General features: G+C 39.4%; 1 long non-coding RNA gene across 1 annotated transcript in view; it reads right to left on the reverse strand.

Annotated features, from left to right (window-relative positions):
* Positions 1-2,304: 2,304 nt before the first annotated feature.
* Positions 2,305-5,081, reverse strand: part of LOC108306840 — a 3,975-nt gene continuing 1,198 nt past the window's right edge. Inside the window, exons 2-3 of the long non-coding RNA XR_001826307.1 lie at positions 4,808-5,055; positions 2,305-3,117 (exon numbers count right to left, since the gene is read on the reverse strand). This is a non-coding gene — a long non-coding RNA (uncharacterized LOC108306840). The remainder of the gene's footprint in view (positions 3,118-4,807; positions 5,056-5,081) is intronic.

Genomic DNA, 5,081 nt, shown 5'->3' on the forward strand with positions numbered 1-5,081 from the left:
ACTGACATAACCACATCACAATCAGGAAATTAACATTAATAAATCACTACCAACTAATCTACAAACTCCATTCAAGTTTTGCCAATCATTCCAATAATGTCCTTTATTGGACCAGGATCCCAGCCAGGATCATGAGTCACATTCAGTTAGTTTTCTTTAATCTGCAGTAGTGCTACAGTGTGAAAGAAAGGGAATTTTTGCAGATTACTATTTACTTTATAGACTGTCACTCAGTTTGGATTTCTGTGATATTTCCTCATGATTTACATGTATTTGGAAGGAGTGTATCACAGAAGTGATGCTGTGCTCTTCTTGGTGCATATGAAGAAACACTGTTGATTTGTTTCATTACTGGTGATTTGTTTCATTACTGGTGATATTAATTTGTATCACTTGATTAAGATGGTTGCAGCCAGGTTTCTTTTTGGCATTGATTAACAGGTATTTCATACATGTTAAGTAAGTAATTCGTGGGGAGATTCTTTAAGGCTATGTAGCTACCTATTGATTATGAAGTTTTAGCTCACCACATTTAGTATCCATTGATGATTCCTAGTTGAATAATTATTACCCTGATTTCAAATTGATTTTTCTTATTTCACCAATTTATTGGTTGCCATTCTATCATAGAACAGAATGTTTCCTTCCTCCCTATTTATTAATTTCTATCACGATGAGCTCATAGATTCTTATTTCACTCAAAGGATTATAATATTACTATTATCATTTGATGCCCAAATTTTCCTGAATTTGGGAACTCCTTTAAGCTACAGCCTCTGTATTTCTGATATAGCCCTTGGATTTTTTAGCACTTTTATTTTTTTTGAGATGGAGTCTTGCTCTGTTGCCCAGGCTGGAGTGCAGTGGAACAATCTCGGCTCATTGCAATCTCTACCTCCTGGGTTCAAGCCATTTTCCTGCCTCAGCCTCCTGAGTAGCTGGTATTACAGACTCGAGCCACCACGCCCAGCCAGTTTTTGTATTTTTAGTAGAGATAAGGTTTCACCATGCTGGTCAGGCTTTTTCTTTTTTGAAGACAGGACCTCATTTTGTTGCCCAAGCCAAGATGTAGTGGCATGATCACAGCTCACTGCAGACTTAACCTCCTGGGCTCAATGAATCCTCCCACCTCAGCCTCCCAAGTAGCTGGGACCATAGTCACATGCCACTATGCCCAGTAAATACTTACTTTCTGATGCAACATCATGTTCCAGATTCATCTTCCATTGACCCTAACCCAGACTTAGAATCAGTAATTTCTTCAAGGAGCCCTGGTTTCTCTTAGTGAAGAAAGGGATACAGAAACCAAGTGTTACATGTGCCACTGCTGTTAGACTGTCACTGCATCTAGACTCTCTCAGTAGAATAAGGAAATATGGGCGGGGCACAGTGGCTCACACCTGTAATCCCAGCACTTTGGGAGGCCGAAGCAGGTGATCACTTGATGTCAGGAGTTTGAGACCAGCCTAGCTAACATGGTGAAACCCCATCTCAACTAAAATACAAAAATTAGCTGGGTGTGGTGGCGGGTACCTGTGATCTCAGCTACTCGGGAGGCTGAGGCAGGGGAATCACTTGAACCGGGAGGTGGAGGTTGTGGTGAGCCGAGATTGTGCCACTGCACTTCAGCCTGGGCAACAGGATGAGACTCCATCTTAAAAAAAGTTAAAAAAAAAAAAAAAAAAACAGAAGGAAATATGTATGCATATGTACCCACACAGCTATAACTGTTTCTTCATCTCTCTCACTGTGTATATTAAATACCATTAGTTCACTCCAATACTTCCAATTCCAGTCGAGTATCACAGGGTGTATTCTTGCCTTCCCCTTTCCCATTCTCCTCTTTTCCTGGAGTGCAATGGTGCAATCTCAGCTTACTGCAACCTCCGCCTCCCAAGTTCAAGTGATTCTCCTGCCTCAGCCTCATGAGTAGCTGAGATTACAGGTGCCCGTCACCACGCCCAGCTAATTTTTGTATTTTTAGTAGAGACAGTGTTTCATCAGGTTGACAAGGCTGGTCTCAAACTTCTGACCTCAGGTGATCCATCCACCTCAGCCTCCCAAAGTGCTGGGATTACAGGCATGAGCCACCATGCCAGGCCTCCATTATTCTCAATGTATTTCTTTATTTGCGTAATGAACCTGATATGTAACCTAAGTCCAGGCCCTTAGCCCAAACAAAGGGGAAGAGGTGTATCTTAGTCCATTTTGTGCTGCTAGAACAGAATACCACAGGGTGATTTATAAAGAACAGAAAGGTAATTCTCACAGTTGTGAAGACGAAGAAGTACAAGATTCAGGCACTTGTATCTACTGTGTGCTTTACTGTGTCCTTACATGGTGGAAGTCAGGAGGGCCAAGAGAAGATGAATGTTGAATTATCACATAATAATAGATCAGAAGAGGGTGAATCCACCCAATGTATCCTTTTCATAATAGCCTAATCCAGTCATGACTAGCCATCTTCTCAAAGGCCACACCTCTCAACACTGTTGCATTAGAGATTAAGCTTCCAACACATGAAGAATTCTGAAAGGGAACACACTGAAACCACAGCAAAGAGAAAATTTAAAAAGGCCAGGCTGGTCTCAGACATGCCAGCCTCACCTTTCCTGCTGTCTCAGCACAAAGGTGAGCCCCCAACACAACATGCCTATCTATTCCTCTCCCCTAAGTTGCAGACCCACATTTTCAGTGTTCTATAGGGCATTCCCTTAGTTGTTCTGCTGCTATTTGGTTGAAAACACAATGTGTCTTTTCACCCCATCCCTATTCTAACATTTTCATTTAAGTCAGCAGCAACGCTTAGCAAAAACCTCAGTTGTCTCTGAAACATCTTACTGCATAACTCTACACATACATGCTGTTTTGTGGACCATATCTTTGCTTACTGAAGTCTCTATCACACCCCTACCTCTAACCTTATCAGCTGGAGAACATACACACATCAATAATATGGATGCTCATTAACTTGTCATGGAGTTATATCCAGATTAACTCATCGTGAGTTTAGGCTGAGCACAGTGGCATATGCCAATAATTACATCACTTTGGGAGGCCGAGGTAGAGCACTTGAGGTCTGGAGTTCAAGATCTGCCTGAGTAACACAGCAAGACCCTGTCTCAACAAAAATAATAAACAAACAACGAATACGTTGAAAACACTGTAAGTTGAAAATTTATGTAACATACCTAACCTACCAATGAAAAAACAGAATAGCTGTACGGATACTTGAAGTATGATTTCTATGAATACATACTGCTTTGACATCATTGTAAAGTCAAAAAATCCTAAGTTGAACCATCATAAGTCAAGACCATCGTTACATATTTACTGAATGTTTGCTGTTTGCCAAGGTTGATTCTAGATACAGGGAAAAATAAAGTGTGGTTCTTAGCTAAAGTTTCAGCTCATTTATGAGATGTTTTTTGATGCCTACAGGTAGACCAACTCCTATCTCTTCATGTAACTCTTACCCATTATAGAAACTAATTACAATATTTACATTTTTGTACCCATTTAGATGTCTGTCTCCTTCTGTGAAACTGTAAACACTGAAAAATATGTTTTAATTTACTTTTGTATTTTCAACAACTAGCACAATGTCTATTACCCAGTTGTGAATCAAGGTTACTAGTAAACATTCATTTTGAGGATAGGGTAAAGTCACGCATCTGCTGCCTTTTAAACAGCTTTCCAATTCATACCTTTATAATCCACCTGCTGTATGTATGGTTAACACCTCCTTGCCATTGGTCTTTCACCTCTCTAAATAATTATTTATATTGTAGTCTTCCTAAAATTAACCATTTTGCTTAAAAGCCTTTAATGCCTCCTCATTGCTCTCAGAATCACATCAAACTATATTCAGTGTCTCCTACTATTGAGCTCCAACACAACTCCTCAAGCTCATCTCTCATTTATTACATGTCACCCCATACTTTTCACATGACCAACTTTGCTTATTTCCTAAATCCAACCCCTTTCATGATTTCCTCTCACACTGCAATGCTCTGCCTCCTGTTTTCCATTTTTATGTGTCTTTCAAAGAGCTTAGAGGTCTTTTCTACTGTGCCTTTCTCTGATTTCTTACTCCTTTGCACTATTGTGTCAGTTGAACATTTTCACTTACAGTTAATTATGCATATCTACCCCCCCAATTAGATTAGGAAATAATCTTAAGGCAGAAACCAATATTAAATTTATCTTTAAATACCAAGAGATTGGTTACTGCATTACACCCATCCAATAAATACTCAAAAACTGCACTGACAATTCAGTAGAGGACAGGCAAGGTTTTGACAGGCAATAATAAAAAATCCAAGTAGATGTAGAATCATGTACAACAGCATGCAGGCAGGGACAATAGCTAATTTATGTAATGTTAAAGCCTGGCTAGAGCAGATGTTGAATTAAGGCAGTGCTTGGAAGGGACTGGAAACTCATGTTATCAATGTGGCTTTGCTCTACTGGTGTACGTCTCTTAGACTATGTGTACATACTTTCTAGTGCTATATATTTTTAAATAAGCAAAACCTAGCATAGGGAGCACAGAAAATATTCCTTCTCCCTACCCCCACAAGAAACAGAATTTAAAGAAAAGGGAAGGAGAAGTTCAACCCATTAATCACAGAATCTTTGTAACGGTTCTTCACTTTCAAAACAGCAATCAGGTGATACTTAGGCCTTCCTCCTACTTTCTTAAAGCATCAACCAGGCTATAGCTCATATATTGAAAGCAAACACATCTGTCAAGGCAAACTCTTGACTGTTTAAATCTGTTTGACGAAGTAATCTACAAACCCACCCATCTTAGAAATACAGGTCTGGTTCTTGGCTCTTTCAGTAAGTTTTGCCTGGCAGGGCAGATCCACATCCCAGATAGATGCCTTGTAAGTGTGTCTGCCATTATATGCCTTGTTAAGTAGTCTGGACATGTGCCAAGGGAACATGGCAACAATAGATGAATCAATGAAATGAATCCTCTTTATTTCTACAGCTTAACAAAAAAACTCAATCAATCTGTTACCAAATACTTTAAGGTTTGATTAAAAACTACTGTATATCTATTTTTTTTTTTT

Source organism: Cebus imitator, unplaced genomic scaffold (assembly GCF_001604975.1).
Source record: "Cebus imitator isolate Cc_AM_T3 unplaced genomic scaffold, Cebus_imitator-1.0 Scaffold74, whole genome shotgun sequence".
Classification (NCBI taxonomy): domain Eukaryota; kingdom Metazoa; phylum Chordata; class Mammalia; order Primates; family Cebidae; genus Cebus; species Cebus imitator.